Below are 19,130 nucleotides of genomic sequence, written 5' to 3' on the forward strand. Positions count from 1 at the left end.
AGCAGAGGCAGTCTTCAGGGGAGATCTCAAAGAGGCATAGGATCCTTGAGAGAAAGGTTGTGAGAGACATCATGATACGAGCTAACATCCCATAAAGGAGACAGAAGAGAGGAGCAGGTAAAGGTGAAGCATCTACCATCTGCTAGAAGACAGCTCACAGGCAGGCAAATGAGAAAGAGTGGAAAAAGAGCATTTACACATTGGAAAGAGCATAGGCATAGAAAAGGAGGGAATAATAAAGTGAGGCAATAATAAGAAGCAGAAAAGAGAACAAAGGAAAAGGAAAGATAAACTTCAGATCAATGCAATGAGCCAGAGGGGAAAAAAACAAAAACAAACAAACACAAAAACTAACCAAACAAACAAACAAAAATACAAAATAAAGAAAAGATACCAGGATGTGATACTGAATCTTTTTCTTTATGGTTTCCTGCCCTGTGGCACTTCACTGACAGAGCATCTCAGATCCCTACTGTTACTCTTCACCCAACAGGTCACTAATACAGTTACTTAACCAAAGAGCAGCAAGACTGCAAGATCTGATATTCACAAGGATGTGCACAGCTTTTTGCAGCATGTAGTAAATTGGCCATCAGACTCTGCGGTATACTTAAAGCCCATCCCTCAGGGTTAAATCTCCATCTCCTGACAATTACAGCCTAGATGAGCACAGGCTGCCTGGCTGCACTTCTCGCACTGATGGAAAGCCTTGTGCAGCTTAGGGATGGACCTGGATGTGGCATGTGTGAGCTAACTGAGCAAGCTGCTGTTCAGACTGAGAGCAAAGCATACCAGCTTCATCCTCAAATGTCTCAGCTTTCAGGCTCTAATAGGAACTCTTCCTGGACTGTAACACAGTGTTGCTCTGACCCATTTCATTCACCCAGTCTTTCTGCCTACCTCTCTGTTCTCCACATCAGCATTTTCCTCTCTTTCTCCCTCTAGCTCTGTCTCCTTTTATTATGAGAGCCTCCTTGCTGTCTGGCTTTCTGCCAGACTTTTTCTGCCCTATCAAAATTTTGCAGCATTTAAATCATATCTGAAAAAGAAGTATTTCATTTCTTCTTCCTTTTTCAACTTAACACTTTGATTACGCTATTTATTTTTCCAAGCCTGTTGGCAGGCAATGAGGGGAAAAAAGGAGCCTAAAGCTAGAAAACCAAGAAAGAAAATGAAGCTGTATTGTAGCTGTCTGACCTATGGGCCCAGCCAAAAGTGCAGAAGGAAAAAGCAACCCACTGGGTATGGCAGCAGGGGGTTGTGCCTGACAGCAGGGCAGGAAAGAGAAATCTAGGTGTGATGATTGGCAGTCTGAAGACCAGTACACTCACCTCCTACATTTAGTTTGGATTTGGGGAGACAATGGAGAAAAGAGGGTTATTTTTAGAGGGTAAGAGATTCAAGAACACATGAGGTTTTGGAAGGATGGGAGTGTTTTAACTTGTAGCTGACCTCTCACTTAACTTCTTCTCAGGTAGGAGGACATTGAAGGCTGACATTCATCCTTCATCATTCCTGCCTGTTGTCACAAACAGTTTCTGAAATCTAGCACAGGCTGTAGCTACCAATGGAACTTGCCAAATGATACAGCAAACGACCAGGGCTTAGCTAACATGCCTATGCTCTGGAGTACAGATTAGAATTCCCTTGTATGTTTGAACCATGCCCAAATCACTGGGGTTTATGGTTGATGCTATAACTTCTCAATCAGCATCACCAAAACAACGTCATACAACCTTTAAAAAGCTCATCTGCGAGGCAAAAAAATCCTATTCTGCAGAGCTATCTGGCTCCTGCTTTTCACCAGAGTAACTTGATGTCAGAGTGACTAATGAAGCAATCAGCTGGATATAGCTCACATGGTATTTTAGCACTCTGATTTCCTCTTTTTATAGTATGTGAATAATAACAACAACAACAAAAAAGCTAAGGCAAATTACGTAAGATTTTCAAAAGAATTTCTTATTTAGCTGCTTGATTTGAAAAGATAATAGCTAGGAGGGGTTTAACCACAGTTTTTACTGTCATCAGCGTCAATGCTGAGCACTTCTCAAACCCTATCCTACATAATTGGTGTACGTAATTTATCACTGCACATACTGTACGAGCAATGAACAAATCTTCCTTCAAATACTGAAAGAATCAGTTCCAGCTGTGCCACTCACAAGGCAACAATAGCAACAAAGCACCACTGTAAGAGGCAAGGAATCAAAAGTATCATTTTTAAACGTAAATCAAGAAACCTGAACCACAGGCTATACCCCTATGAATATACTGTGCAGGGAAAGAAGTCAAAGGCAGGAACATTGCAACCAGTGCCTTGATTCTGCCATAACATCTTCCTTCCATCTCATGCATGCAAGCAGCCTGCTATCACTGCAGTCAACAACTTGCAGATTGGGCAGTAGGAGCCAAGAATCACAGAATGGCCGAGGTTGGAAGGGACCTCTGGAGATCATCCAGTCCAACCCCCCTGCCAAGAAGCAGGTCACCTAGAACATGTTGCAGAGGATCACATCCGGGGGGGGTGTTGAATATCTTCAGAGAAGGAGACTCCACAGCCTTTCTGGGCAACCTGTTCCTGTGCTCTGTCACCCTCAAAGTAAGCTAGCTACTGATATATTTGCTTTTCAGTGTATCTTCCTCCTCTTGGAGTCTATGAGCAGTAAACACTGCTATAGCATAGCTGATAAAGTCTACAGTGTGCACGATTAGTATCAGATGTGCATGTATTGCAGCATTAGGGTAACAGTGGCATGGTTTATGGATATCTTGGATTAGGTCAACCAATGCAGTCAGAGAAAACAAAACCAACTTTGAGCACAAGTTAATTCTTTTCTAATGCTCCAATATATAAATTGCACGTATATGTTAATGTATAAACTATTACCTTTCCTTATAAATTTTGTCACTTATTCACTTATATATGTATAGCAGATTCTTAATTACTTGTGTCTTCATTAATCCACTTACCATTCCTTTTGGTATAAAATGCCATTATAACAAAGGAAGATATATTTTACCATTCTTCACCAAACCTCCATACAGTCCATCCATGATTAAGGACAAAGGCTTCCACATAATCCTTATTGATTATATTCCTTCAGGCTCATAAACTATCTTTCGCTTACACTCAGTGCAAATTTTCTTCTCTCGTTAATATCTATGAGATGGGATAGTTCAGTTGCTGAGTCTCCTGGGGCTCACTCTGTATCTTTATGGCTTGTACCAGACCTAACTGACTGGATAACGAGGGAGGGATGAAGGAAATGGATGGCTGTGTGAAGGGGGAAGCCATCACCAGCCAATGCACAGCCATTCTTCAGCCAAACTTGGATCTTTTAGAATGTTCTTTTCCAAGCAAACTGACACCTTATTCAAAGATAAATAATACATTTAAATTTTAGAAAACTGAATGCCCAACTAAAATGTTATTTCAGTAAATGAAACGTCTTCATTGCAATTTTAATGATCTAACTTAGATTTTCCTAAATGCTTCTTTTAACTTCCTGTTTCACAGAAGTTATTTAAAGATGAACAGGTATGACCTGGTGCTTAGGGACATGGTTTAGTGGGTGACATTGGCAGTAGGGCAATGCTTGAACCAGATGATCTTGGAGGTCTTTTCCAACCATAGTGATTCTGTGATTCTATGAAAAGAATGAAGCAGCAAGCTTTTTCCTGCCCTAAGAGAAAACAAGCAAGAAAGCTCCAAAATGAGCGAGCAGCTGGTGGGAGTTTGGCTGCTGGCTGGGGCCAACCCATGATATACAGGAGAGAATCTGGAACAAAACATGAAAGCAACATCTGGTTTTATAGGTGAAAAGACATTGGGGGGGGTGGGTGATGAAAGTGAAACCAGTCCCCAGTTCTCACCATGAAGGAAATACAAACCTATTATCTAAGTTATGCTGTGGGGCCTATGCACTCTCTCCCACTCAACTTGAGCAACAATATTGCCAATAAGCATATATAATTACTTGCTTGGATCATTTTCAAATATGGAATTGTGCCATGGAAGGTATAATGATTTCTGTATAAATAGTAATTATTTCTAAGCAACAAGTGTAGACATGATAATCATCTTTGAAATTGCTAGATTTAGGGCACGCTGAAGGATGACTTGGAAAAGAGACTGATAAGTTCAAAAATTGTCTGCAGAGAAAGCACTTCATCACTGCACAATCATGTTTTATTCTCTCTAGTTGTCTCCTCACACCAATCTTATTCTGGGTTTCTAATCTAACAGTTCTTTCACCTGCAACAAGACAGACCACTCCTCCTTATAATATTCATCCTCTTTTTCATATATATCATCTACCTTTCGGCCTGACAATGTTGGTATGTTGGGATCTTCTGGTAAAGAAGCTTTGATGTTGCTGGTGGCCACATGTCTAATCTAATTCTATTTTTGGTAGCATCTGATTGTACAGGAGTTATACAAGACTTGATCCATACAAAACTCAACTTGTGAAGTCAACCATTCAGATCTGTGGAGGTTGTGGAAAATGGAGATCTCTTTGTAAGAGATCTGGCAAGAGATGGCAACAGATGGCAGCTCAACTTCTCAGGTCCCATGATTTTTTTGTGGGAAGATATGTGGCTGCGCATGTCTGTAGGTCCCTGGCTGACCTGTGGAAAAAGAGCCTTCATAATCCCATGAGCTTTTTTTTGCACTTTCCGTGGCAAATCTATGCTACCCATCCAGGGTTTCCACCCAGTGCACTCCTATTTATAGCAAGTGTCTTTAACCTGTCGATTACTGTAGATTCCTTCCTTCACTGTTTAATGTAGCTGGGTCAAGTGTTTTAACTGACTTTTGAAACTCAGCAGCAAAGCCCTGTATGTTGTTTTTGGTCCTGTGGTTCTCTGGTAGATGTCACACAGTGCATGCTCCCAACTCACCCAGCATTGCAAAGCGCCTGAAGTTGGCAGAGCTAGGTTAGTAAAAATTAGGCTTCCCACACGTCTCTACAAATCATCGTGTTCTGTTTTGCTCCCGGTCCAAAAGAATGTCAGACACGAGCCTGCATGCTAACTACCAGAGAAAATTCCCGAGGTCTTCCTGGCAGTTTGAAGAGTATTACATAGCACAGCTTCTTACTATTGAAATACGGGTTCAGTGATAGGTCTCCTAGAGGGGTATGTGTATCTGTGCGTATCCTTACAGGTATACTTCCTATGCGTATTCTTACAGATATACTTCAAGAAGAGTGACAGACAGTACATCCTGTGCTAAATGCAGCTCATTTGGGGGGAAAATATGTTGCTTTAACTGTAAGCAAATCCAAGAAAACAGCTATTAGAAACTGAAATAAATGTGGTCTCCAGGTACATCTTAACCTACAAATTGATGCATAAAGGTAAGACACTCCTGCTAAGATGCATCTTTTAGGGACATCAGCTTCTCTTCATTTCGGAATGCACTTTGACATGGGACCTGAAGTAATGTCTGTGTGAGAAAGACAAGAAGCATGGAGGAGAGTTATTGCAGCAGAATGCACAGTGAGAGGAGGAAAAAGGTGCAGTTTTGTTCCTCTCTGTATCTTTTATTTCTGAACCTTTTGGTTTCTGAAAGGTTGGTCAGGTTTGCTAGGTGATCTTTATGTCCCCTATTTACATCCTTACCACAGAAGAACCAGGCATATTCCTGGAGCTGACACTTCATAGAAATTCAAGCACAACTAAATCCAAGATAGCTGCAACCCAATCAGAGGACTATAAAAGAAAGAACTGGGGAGGAGGCCTTGGCAGTAAAAGTATGCAAGAAACAGGAGCCCACCCAAAGACATTCAAAGGTCATTTGTGACACTCTTGGAGATTGCCTGTGGGACACCATTCCAGAAGGGCATATTCATCTCATGAATCCTGTGTCATATCTGACAGCCCTATGTTTAAACACGTGGACAACTGAATTTAACCCCAAAGCTTCCTGAAGCAAGAAGACAAGGACAGAGGAGGAGATTGAAAGTAGAAAAGCAATTAATGGGACAGGAAGATAGAAGCAGTTGTATTACCTTTGCAATATTGAATTGGATTGTTATCTGAAGTGCAGGGACTACCCCACATGGTTTCAGTACAGCAAACTCAAACCTCTATCTACCCTTCAAGTGTGTATGCAAACTAGATATACCCTTGCCAGCTAAGCAACGTTCACAGTCCCTTCAAGCAAGCTAAAATGTATGTGTCCATGCAAGTGTTGGAATTTATTTCCCCATAACTTACGGGTGGAATGCATTTCTCCAGTCCCAGATTCTACAAGAGACTTGCACTCACCTCAGCAACGTCACTGGCTTCTACACCACTATTGGCATGTCAGTCTGGGAGAAAGAGTTCTCATTTCAGAAAGTGATAAACTACCTCTATCTATCCCAATGCTCCTTTATTTTAATTAAACTCTAATGTGTATCTGGGCCTTGGAGGCTGAGTAGAGCTTCTATTAACAAATATTACCATTTCAAACGTATTTCAGATTACATATAGGGTCTGTAAATGCTTCAAGTTATTACAGCAGTATTAAATAAATTTAATATCTTTTTTATTATTTTTTAAATAATTAGCTTTTATTTAGAAGTCTTTCGTATTTCCCAGCCTACAGAAAGCCATGGAGGTATGCTGCATACCTTTGAAGTCTTCTAAAACATGCAAAACATTTAAAAAGAAACTAAGTTATAAACAGTATATACCCATAACATCAGCTAATTTTAAATGTAGTCAGCATACTGCATGCAAGAAATACGTCATAAAGGAGCATATTTAAGAAATGAGAATCAGTTTGGAAATGTAATGTGAGCTTCTGAGATTAAAAATAATTCTACTCCTAAATGAGGAATAAAATGCATATGCTGCATACCAGGAATCAAACCTGGCCATGAACCGGGGGTATGTGACATTTCCATCTTCATCAAGGGGGATTCTGTCAAGTAGCAGCTCAAACTCTTCATCAGTAATCTCCACACCAAACCTGAAACAAACAGCAGTTAGCAGCACTGGCTGGCGGAGTTCACATTTGGGTCAACAGTACCCACAATACCCCGAGCATATGGCTGCCATTAACTCTTTGTTACTGCTTCGGTCCTCCAGATCAAGAGCACCACGTGAATATCAGAGGTTAATCAGGGTTTTGATCGCCTCAGCATTCTCAAAGAAAGAAATTCTACCCTAGAGTCCTGGCATTGGTGAGGCACAGAAATAGAAATACTAGCATATTGAACTGTGTGCAATTGTCCTCTATAAAAAGTTATTCATTACACTAAAACACTGGTATTGCTTAAACTAGTTAACTCTGAAAGGCTTTTCATTTGGACTGTTTAGCATGAAAGAAAATGTAGAGAAAAACTGTCTTTTCGGGGAAACAGCTTCTTAGTGCTTTTGGAAAGCATTTCATAATGGCTTTAAAGACATTTTGCATACAAATATTTAAAAGTGGCGGTGTTTATTCATCAGCAAGAAAGTGTTTTCACCTCTCCAGAACAATCAAAACATAATCCTTGAGATACTGGCATAAACAGGAATGACTTAAGCAATAATAAAGAACAAGGCATTCATTCATCATTTTGCAAAGCTGATAAAACTCAGCTCACTTTTGGTGGGATATATTTTCTTCTCAGCAAGGCGGTGAAAGGGTTCACAAAAGGTAGTATTTATTTGTTGCTTTGGTTTCATCATCATGCATTCCCATTTCACGTAACTCAAGAAAAAGTTCTGTTAGAGTGCCATGTGTCTGTAACTGCATAGCAGCTCGCTCGAGTTTTCTGACTCCCAGGTTTGGAGCTTGGCAAATGACTCGTTTACCCTGCTTTATGTCTTAGGAAGTGTGCTGAGGAGGGCAGATACAGCTGCTTTTTCGTTTGCCCTCAGCTGACAGTATTTATTTTACTGCCTTTCAACTTTGCTTATCTACATTCACTTCTCATTTAGACACGTGCATTTACAGAAGCTTAACGCATAAACAAAGTAAACATGCAGCATTTTTTCCCCACAAAGAATAGAAAACCTAACTTGGCTGGGGAGTTCCAGTAAGAACAAATTCTCAGGAATCCGTAACTGTTAAACAACATTGGGGGTCAAACATAAACATTAACATTGCACAGATCATTTGAAGATTAACTATTTGCACATGTGATCAATGAACAAAATCTGTTCACTTACATGATCAATTAAATGAAATCTCCTTTTTTTTGTTGTTGCTATCTCCAAATCCTTGTCTCCATCATTAGCACCAGGGGATGCCATCCCAGAAAGAAATAAAGGCTGTATGTAAGGCACAGGCAGCTTGGTACTCTGCTGAGAACCAAAGCTGGGTAAACTGGCCAACTTGTAGATCTGCAACAGATAGATTTTTGCTGTTTATTATTATATTGCTTCTCTGTGCATAGTCACACATACAGATTCTATGTAAAATAACACATGAGATCTGAGGAAGAAAAAGAACACCACTTAATACATGTGTGTGTTTTCATAGCAAATACGTGTATCTGGGGGAAAGAAAATGTTTGTTTTTTTTTTTTTTGATATTCTATATGACTATCTTCAGATAGGCAGGAGAGTAGCAAAACAACTATCCGATCAAAAAGCAAAATTAAGCTTTTTGAACATTGTAACATTGTTCTGCCGTTAAAGAATTGCAGTGATCTAAAGAATAATAAAATAATCTAATAAATTGATCTTATCCATTTGGTCCTCTCATAGAGTAAAACTACTGAAGGGAGGCCCCACTTCTAGCCATATCATTTTCCGTTTTTGTAAATCTCAGAGGCAGATAGAAATTCACACACAGATCACTCCAGTACCTTTAGCTGCAAATAAATAACCTTCTAGTCACTGATTAGGAAGGCTTCTCTCTGGGTTCTGGCTTATATTATTTTTCTGTCTCCATAGCAAAAGATGGGTGCTCTGATTGTTCCATGTATGTGTTTTATGGAAAAAAAAAAAATATATGTTTTTGTTTGTTTGTTTGACCAAGAAGATGTAAAAGAAGGAATGACCAAGAAATGTAAAAGGAGGGAGAAAAATCTTCACTACTTCTGGTAACCAAATGAAAACAAAAATTGATAGGAAAATATGTAAGGATTTTCTTGGTACTGAACCCAACCTTATCACACCTTGTTACTGAGGGTATTTCTCAACTCTATAGGTTCAGTATAGCTCTGAATAGTTACTTACTTCATTTCACATGGAGAGGCTGACAACTTGTTGTTGGCTGGCAGCCTGAGGCAGATAGGCAGTTCACTAACACGGAATGAACCATGCCACTGTGGCATTGAGCATTTCATGTCATTGCTTTCATAGGAATGTCTCAACCTGCTCTCCATATCAAGACACGTGTAGAGGATGCTGGAAAAAAAAAAAAAAAAAAAAGGTTTGGCTAAGTTCATTGCTCAAGAAAGCTATTCAACAGTCTACTGCCAAGAGGGACTTCATACACATGGAAGCACTGCATAAACACCAGCCATATACCCGACCGTCTACAAATGAATTTTATGAGAAAAATACCAGTACCATTTAATGAGCTAAATAAATAATGTCATTTCAATCAGGAGGGTGGGTCAGAATCACGCTTTCTTGAATGCTTCACCTTTCATCTCTGGTAGTACTAAACGCCCTTCAGACTGTTTTGACTGTAGTGTTGTTGATTGCACACAACTCCTTCCTGAACCTGGCTGGGGAAAAGCAGCTCTCTGGAAAGAACCCAATGATCTCTGGGTGCCACAGTCCCTCCAAGGAGATGTCAAAGTCATTGCAATGTTGAAGCACCCCAAGCTCCCCATGCATAACCAGGGAGCTGGGAGCTGATCCTGAAGGTCTGCTCTAAAGTATGCCTGTGTACATTTATTTTGTGGGGTGGTGAATCCTGTTGGAACAGAGGGAATCAACGCAGGGTTCTGAAGGGTGCCTCATCTCCACCTTATGTCGTATCTGCAAAGTCAGAAAATACAGAGTGATCTAAGGGAGTAAAATGGGGGAAGGGAGGAACAACGCTGCACCAACTTTGCATACTGACATTTCTTCCATTATTAAAATTCCAAAGACCTATTTTACATTACTGATCTCAGGATTTCTGGAAACATGCTGTGACTACATTACATCCTTCGTGCTCACTGATGTGGAAACAGAAAAAGCATTGAATGCAGAGTGTGTATGGCCTATACCATTTGTTATCCCAAACACTGATATTATACTTTTCATTCTGAACATCCCCCTCAAGCTTTACAAACATTTCCAAGATATACAAAGGCAGTAAACAGGAGGATCAAGTGCTCCAGCATGCAAATGCAGCCACCTGAAACTAAGCAATGATTTAATCAAACAGCAACAGCACACAACAGATGAATCACTGAGTTCTCCAGGGCACATTTTCAAAGGCAGGTGCAATGGGCAGGACTTGAGAAAAAGATATCTATTAACTGGAGGGCTAAGCCTATTTAGACAGAAGCTGATGCAAAACGCAAGGGACTGGTTAACAGTGAGGTTGAGAGAAAATGCTTTGGCAAGAAGCCCAGAACCCTGGCAAAGGGAGCACCTGCAAAAAGCCACATGTGGTTTGTCGTACCAGTACCTACATTTGCACATGCAGATTGGGAAATTGTTACTTCCATTTTATCATACGTTTAACATCTCCAAGATCCTCAGATAAAAGCATCTCCCATCTTAAATCAAAGGGACAGAGAGGAAGACTAGGCACATTGGGAAATCCAGCAACTTCTTCAGAGAAGAGTCTTTTAATCACCTATAAAGACACCACTCCTGGCTGCCAACGTAACAGCAAGTTTTTAAGAAGTCATTAGCAGAAGAGAGAAAAGATGCAAACAGCACAATCTCTGCACAAAGGCAATTGGGAAGAAGCACAGAGAGCAAGCAGAGAGGAAGGGCATGCTGCAGAAGCAGAAATGGCAAGACAAATAAGATAGTAGACCAGGTCAGAGGGATAAGCAAGCCTAAAACTGTGCTGGGCACTTGAAGCAAGAGATGTATATACTGATCTGATTGTACAGAGAAGTAAGTGGGAGGAATTTTCAAACAGGGCACAATATAGCCAGAAGGATAAACTAAGGGGATTATTCCAGCAGTGTGACCTCAGATCTGTCCAGGGAACAAGGCCAGGCAGAGGTATATGCAATTGCTGAGAAACAGCAGGCAGCTGTGAGGTACACGGCCGTACAGCTCCTATGTGCAAACATTTGTGTGAAAAATGTGGAGCTAATTCTGGAAATTGGTTTCTGCTGGCAGGCAGAGCACTAATTCTCTACATGCTGCATTTGCTTATAAAACATGGTTCCTCCTCAGCAAATTTTGTGCATTTTACAAGCAATCACCAGGTATCTTACCTGTGATAGCAACATTACTGAATCAAAGAGCAAAGGAATCAGAAGGATTCTCTTCTTTAGCATTTTTTAAGTAAGCAACAACAACAAAATCTGGGTGAGTACTTAAATAATTATGAAAAGGGAATTTAACAACCAACTTCAAGAAGAGTCTAAAATACTGTTTTATCGGCATAAATCACAGTTTCCAGTCTTCTCCAGAAAACCTACCCTTTTTCCACCACTCATGGCACAAACACTACAGGTACCTGTGTGACCACATCTGCAGTGTTGGTGCCTACTTGGCCTTTCAATCCCTTTGTCACTCCGAAGGGATTCAGCAGATGCACATCACCAGTCTACACCTGGCAGGCAGTTTTTCTGAAGAAGCAACCTAACAGGTAAAAACTAAGTTTAGAATGCTGAACAAGTACAGTGTCAACTAGAAAGATGCACAGGCAGCAAGACAGGGCTTAACCCAATACCTGGACAACCCTACCAAGCTCTCCTGGCTCCTTCTGTCCCCTGCCATTCAGACTCTGCTGGTAGGCAACAAACTGCCATGGACACTGGCTCACACCAGAGACTATTCAGTGCCTGGCCTCCACCCAATGTCAGGAAGGCAGCTAATCGCCTTCTAAAATTTGGCCCCAAGTTCTCTTATAAATTTTACTATTTATCAAAACAAGAAAAATTCATTTTGTAACAGCAGCACAAAAAGGAAAGGTAGCACCACGTGTGCCTGGCTCCCTTTTATTTCCCTATAGAAAAGAGGTCTAACATTCAGCTAAGAACCCATCAGAGTCTGGGGAGGGGGCTTGCACACACCACAGTGTTTTGGGGTAAATTGAAGACTACCAGATCTGTGTCATATATACTGAGTCTTTACTGTGTCAAAAATGTGTGTTATCAAAGAGCTAACAACACAACATATGGTTTTTGTCCACTACTTTTTGGACCTGTGTATCCTTCCCTTCTGTATCTTAGATGATGTTGATCCATCCCTTAGATATGGAAATCAGAATGTTCAGTATGTCTAGATGGTTACATGACCTTTTGTTATCCCCTAGTACCTATGTCCTTCACAAACTCACGGATTTTACAGTCATTGACTTCTGCCTGCTGCAGACAGGACAGATTGTCCCGTCACACAACACTAGGAAATGAAACCAGATCTCATAAACTCTCATGCCATGCATCTTAAGCTACCCCTTTAGCCCAATATCTTTCTGCCCTTACTAAAGTGATCTCTCAGATCTCAACTCTGTGCATCAGGCAAAGCTATTTCAATGCTAGCATATGTTTCCTGTAGTACTCTAACAGTCCCACTCAGAGGATGTCTAAACAAAGCAGTGGTTAAAATGCTGCAGGCTGTCACCACCTGTCTGTATGCCACAGCAGCAGTCTCCCTTGCTGCTGAACAGGTAGTGGAAAGGCCAGGAACTGGGAGCAAATGAAAATGGAAAAAAAATAAAACATGCGTGACTATTAAATGTCCTTTCATGTTAAAACAGATATCTGCAATAACATTGTAAGGATCTGCTGCTGCAAGCATTTCTCAGCTCCTGGGCTTCCATAGCACCTGCCCCAAGAGGTCAGTCAGTTGACCAAATGCCAATAGATGACTCACCCTGGAAATGGTACAGTTATTATGGGAAACACAAGGCCTCAGCTCCATCTCCTCACTACTGCTCTGACAGCAGCCAGCCATCACCTCTGTAAGACCTGTGAAGGAGGATAATGCAAACCCCAGCCCTTTTCCTCAGGACTGTCGACATTACCTGCAATGGAGGGTGTGAACTGCTTTGACTGATCCTAGGAACACTGCCACACCTATAAACCATGGGCGAAAAATCCAGGCTGGGCAAGAAGCTACCAGAGACAATAAAAGATTATTCCTTGCTGAAAAGGACGTATTTCAGAAGCAGTTTCCCAATGCAAGAACTGCAGTGTTTGGTACCTGGAGGGTATGGGAGCTACTGTTTCCCAACCCTGAACAACAGCTGGAGATGTTAGGACACATTTCTGAAGTTAGAACCAAACACAGCAAAAGGAAGCCATTCTGATGGTGCAGGTAGAAAAAGAGAACCTTTATTACAAAATACATAAATAAATAAATAAATAAATAAATAAATAAATAAAAGTAATGATGTAGAAAGAATAGCTTTCCATTCACACAGGATGTTTTCCCTTGGGAAAATAATAATAATAAATAAATAAATAATGTCATAACTAACTTGGAAATAGTTTTGCTAGCACAAACCAGAAGTTTTACATTACATGGTCTAAAGCTGCAGCTCCTCAATTCATTTTCATTGGGCAGTTTTACCAAGCTCTCTCAGCAAGAAGCAGTGAACCAGCTGCAGTTTTGCCAGCCCTGCCCAGGGCTGCTTGCTCTCCTCACAGCTGGGATCTGTACGCTGCAGCTGCTCTCTCGTGCCCACAAGGATGCTAAAAATACAGGGCCTTCTGCTGAAGCACAAGATACCTCATGTCTGATACCCTGGAAAAATACATGTTAAAGCCCAGTTCAAATCTGACCACTCTACTCTAAAATCTGCCTTTACATGCAGGCGAGTAAGGCAGATAAGAGAGCTAAGTATAAACCAAGAAGTGTATGAGGCACAGCACGTGCAATGCAGGCAGCTATATCCTAGCAGGACAGACTAGGCAAGCAGATGCCCTCTCCAGCTGAAAACAAACTTAAATCATTCCCAAACTTAGTGTTGGCAATGCTGGGCACAATTTTCCTGTACTTCATTATTAAAGTCCAAGGATCTGTGTCATGATCCAATTGAATTAAGCAGTGTTATTTGCTACAAAGCTTAGCCAGTGGTAAATACTGCAAGTAAGTTGCTTCTCAAAATGTGATAACAAAATGCACAATGTGTCCCATCATACCCCACTCCAAAAAATCTTTTATATAAGGTAATTTATTGAACAATGCCCCTCTTAGACGCTCACAAAGCATTTGTTCCATCGAACTTAAACTTCCAGTAATTTCAACCACATTCCTTTTACAGGAAATTTTTGAAAAAAAATAATGAATTTTTAATCTTTTTTTTTTTTTTTTTTTTTTTTTGTAATTAATTATAAAAACTATTCCAGAAAAATAAAAAATAAAATAAAAAAGAGTAAATAAATTCAATCTTAACTCCTCATCACACATTCTGGAGGAAGGGAAGCCATCCAGAGGGACCTGGACAGGCTTGAGAGGTGGGCTTGTGCAAACCTCATTGGGTTCAACAAGGCCAAGTGCAAAGTCCTGCATTTGGGTCAGGGCAATCCCAAGCACAAACACAGGCTGGGTAGAGAACGGATTGAGAGCAGCCCTGAGGAGAGGGCCCTGGGGGTGTTGGCTGCCAGCTCAAGGAACAAGAGACAGCAATGTGTGCTTGCAGCCCAGAAAGCCAACTGCATCCTGGGCTGCATCAAAAGAAGTGTAAGCAGCAGGGCAAGGGAGGGGATTTTCTCGCTCAGCTCTGCTCTCATGAGGCACCACCTGGAGCCCTGCATTCTGCTCTGGGTGCCTGACATAAGGACATGGACCTGCTGGAGTGGGTCCAGAGGAGGGGTACAAGGATACTCTGAGGGCTGGAGCACCTATCCTGTGAGGACAGGCTGATGAGGGAGCTGTTTTTGTTCAGTCTGGAGAAGAGAAGGCTCCAGGGACGCCTTCCAGTACGTAAAGGGAGCCATCAGGAAAGCTGGAGAGGGACTCTTGGTCAGGGGGTGTAGCAACAGGACAAGGGGGAATGGCTTTAAACTGAATGAGGGGAGATTTAAATTAGATATAAGGAATAAATTCTTTACTAGAGAGCGGTGAGGCGCTGGCACAGGCTGCCCAGAGAAGCTGTGGATGCCCCACCCCTGGAGGTTTTCAAGGCCAGGCTGGATGGGGCTTTGGGCAGCCTGGGCTGGTGGGTGGTGTCCCTGCCCATGGCAGGGGGTTGGGACTGGGTGTTCTCCAACGTCCCTTCCAACCCAAACCATTCTATGATTCTGTGATTTTTAAACGATGCGTCCAGTTTGGTACATCTTTTACCTTAGACTCTTATTAGCTCACAGGTTCAGTGATACAGACCTGATCTTAGTGTAGTCATTTCCACTTGCCAATGTGTAATGTTCCATGTGAGAATAGAGGGGCATTACACCCATTTTGTCCAGATGGACCTATGTATTTTGCATCAGTAAACAGACATAACTTTGTCATCTCAGTACGCAGAAGACTATAACAACTGCAGCTGAAACAAGCATCCTGCTTCTCAGCATCATTACAAAAATTTCATTCAGTTGAATTTAATAGGGTTACAATAAGACAAAACTGATGTGAAAGGGTGATAATCAGATGCTTAAACTCTTTTAGATGCTACCTGGATCTGCCACCTGCAGCAAACTGCCAGTCCAAACTATTTTAAGCCAGATTCCAAGGACATCACTTGAGCCAGTCTCCTCTGCAATTAACTTCAAGGACTGCCTGACTACTTCAGAACTTGGCGCAGCAAGTGTGGCACGTGTACAAGAGGCAGAGATTTCTTTAACAAATTCACCAACACTGACTTGCAGTTTAATTGCAACTAAAGCACAGCTTGTCTTTATTATCTTATTATGGCAAGCTCTGTGGAATTCAATTAAGGTATCTATTGTACTGGTGAAAATTTAAAACTGCACGCCAGTGCTCTCAAAGGGTCATAACATAACTACAGTTCTATCCACTACTCCACCCTCTATTCACTCCAGCCAAACTTTCGATAATCTTAATGACAGATTTGCCAGACTGAGAGTAAATTAGTGCTGAATACAGCTTGTTTGATGTTCCTTTATCTAAAGTGCGCCCTGCCATCTAGTGGCAACGATATTCCAAAAACACCATTTCATTTTTTCAGAAGGCAAATCTCCAATGGAAACCTTTCCACTTCCTCATGTATGTGCTTCAGAAATAATTACAAAGAAGTTGCAAAATATTGTACACTACAAATCATATTCTCAAGACTTATGTAGATAGGGAGTAAGGAAAAATGCAAAGTGAAAAACAAATCTCCCCAATCCATATTACATTGAAATACAGGATCAGCTTTTACATGCAGTTCTGTAGCATACATTAAATATGAAGTCCTTTTTCTAGTTAAGTGTCAATGAGAGATTCATGAATCATATCTTCAGAGAACCAAACCATTGCATACTTTTCTTCCATATACAGTTTTCTCAACCTAGTTGCTCTAAAGCTAAAGTAGGAGTTACAGACCACATGCTGATAGCTGTCATTCAGAAGGAAGTGAGTGGAGGTGGAAGAGATTAATGAGGGGTATATAAGAATGCTGAAGTACAAGCACAGTATAACTATGTCACACCCAGCTATGTCACAAACTGACACCTCTATTCCAGAAAGGTCACTTCTGTCATTTTCCTTGGCCCCAGCCAGACATTCTCATGCTCATGCCTACGTAACAGCTTCACCTCCCTGTTGAGGACGTGCTGAAAACTCGTGTTTTGCAGCGCTGCATGACTGCTAGTGCTGACTTGAGAGGAGGTGGGGAACATGTGACTGGAAAGGAGAAGGAACTGAGAGCTGCCATTGAGACACCAAGATCTTTATGCCAGCTATGAAACTGTACCCTCAGTTTCAGATCCACTATACATTAATGTCAAGCAGCTTTGTTGTACTGGGTCTGATTGAAATGGAGTCAACCGTCTTCAGAGCAGCCCATATGCTACTGTGTTTGGGATCTGTGACTGAAACACTGATAAGACACCAACTTTTTGGTTATTGCTGAACAGTGCTTGTACAGAATCAAGGCTTTCTATCTTTCTTTACTCTACCCCCCCTCCAGCAAGTAGACTTGGTGGAGCAAGAATTGAGGAGGGAAGAAAGGCAAAGCCAGGACAGCTGACCCAAACTGGCCAAAGGGATATTCCATACCATAAAATGTCACACTCAGCAATAAAACCTGGGGATGGGGTGCAGTGTTTCCCTAGGTAGTCACTGGAGCTGTTGCTTGGAGACTGGCTAAGCATCAGTCTGCTCGTGGGAGGTGATGAGCGATTGCCTTTGCACTACTTTGTTTTTTGTTTTTGTCCTTCACTTATAAAACTGTCTTTATCTCAACCCACAAATTTTCTTGCTTTTGCTCTTTGTATTATCTCCTGCCACACGTAGGGGGGCGTGAGTGGCTGTGTGGGTGCTCAGCTGCTGACTGGGATCAACCCTCGACTCCACCTCGACACCAGATTTTTATAGCAGATATTCACCAACAGTTCAGAGCTGACAGTTCAGTCTTTTGCTCTGTTGATAATGAAACAAGATGCTGAAATTGCACCTACAAGACAAGGTGAAGCTCAGAGTGTTGTTATTGTGTTGCTTTGTTTTTTATTATGCTGCTGTTCCTGACTGGGCAGTTAAGAGAATAGTTTTGCTGTGCCCATTGGGACTCAAACACATAGACTTAGCTTTCCACCAAATCTTTTCATTTCTGGAAAGGAGCATTGTGTTCAGTGTTAGTGGCTTCAAAGATGGTAGAAACTTCTTTTCTCCCTCAGAATATTTATCTAGATCACAAAGATGAGATAAGAATTAGTGAGCACTCACCTGTCTTTAAGCTGAATGAGCTGACGGCTAAGAAAGCAATCCAGAACCCAGAGATGTTTTTGGGTGGTAGCACATCAAGTCATCTGCTTCTTCACGGAGATCATGTATCTTACAGCCATTTATACAAATACTTTGATCTGCTGTTATAAGAGAATGGGTCCCTTTAAGAATGTCCAAAAGAAAAGTGAGGTAGAAAGAAGCAGGGATCATAGAATCATAGAATCATTTAGGCTGGAGAAGATCTTTAAGATCATCAAGTCCAACCATCCACCTAACACTACATAAATTATAGCTATTGGTGAGAACCAAGATGTTGCTTATTTAGTAGCAGAGTTGAACTGTTCTACTGCTCTTTGTCACTGCTCTGACTGAAATGGGAATAAATCCAAGCAGTTGTGCAATATTCCCCATAAAGATACAGGACACTTGGTCGCCTATACAATTTGAAGCTACAGATACCACATAAGAAGTACCATCTCACCTAACTGTTCTGGGTGGAGGCTAAGAATCTCTAACATGACTGACCAGGATACACAAGAACAGTCACTCTAAGAATAATGAAAAACTTGTCAGGTTTGCAGTCTTCAAAACAATCAGTATGTTGGAGATACTGGGGATGGGGAGGTGGCAGAGCATTATCCAGCTGCAGTTTGTAAAGGAAAAATGAACTAGAAAATTCATTATTTCCCTGCCCCTTAAATCATCTTGTTACTTCACATAGTTTCCCTTATACAGAAACACAACATGTGTGCCTTGAATGAATTCAGCTGCAGGCACTGTGAAAAAGTGCTTGAGGAAACATTGCTAGGAAGTTAAAATTCTATGTCCCCACTGGTAGATGGTTCTGAATAAAGAAAATCATTCTCACCTGCATGCTGTTGTTGCCTGAAGCTCTTGCTGACTAATCACCTCTCTTCAACTTGTCATTTTTTCTGAGAAAAATTAAAAGACAAAATAACACTATAAAGTCACAATTCCATACACCTTGAAAGCAAATGAGCCCTAGGTTAGTAAAAGGATTGACCTATTTTAACCAGAGATACCATCACTTGGAGAAAGAGTCTAACTCCATTTCAAATATGTTGCCTACCCCTACATGGTAAGTGGAAAATTATCTCCCTTCTCCCTCCCATTACACAGTTCCAGCCCACAGAATACTCTGCACTGCACAAGAATGGCAGAAGACTTAATGGTGCTTACAAAAATACCACTTTAAATAAACAACATATCAGAGATCTCAT

At 41.2% G+C, this 19,130-nt stretch overlaps 1 long non-coding RNA gene across 2 annotated transcripts; it reads right to left on the minus strand.

The window, feature by feature from the left end:
- Positions 1-6,501: 6,501 nt before the first annotated feature.
- Positions 6,502-18,922, minus strand: LOC137855267 (uncharacterized). Of its 2 annotated transcripts, none has more exons than XR_011095657.1 (4): positions 18,758-18,922; positions 17,890-18,029; positions 8,152-8,325; positions 6,502-6,964 (listed from the first exon to the last, which is right to left on the minus strand). It is a non-coding gene; the product is annotated as an uncharacterized lncRNA (long non-coding RNA). The 2 variants fall into 2 exon arrangements; XR_011095656.1 differs by lacking the exon at positions 18,758-18,922 and adding an exon at positions 18,371-18,572 and having other exon boundaries at positions 6,506-6,964.
- Positions 18,923-19,130: the final 208 nt, after the last annotated feature.

The sequence above is a fragment of the Anas acuta genome, chromosome 4, assembly GCF_963932015.1.
Source record: "Anas acuta chromosome 4, bAnaAcu1.1, whole genome shotgun sequence".
NCBI classification, from domain to species: Eukaryota; Metazoa; Chordata; class Aves; order Anseriformes; family Anatidae; genus Anas; species Anas acuta.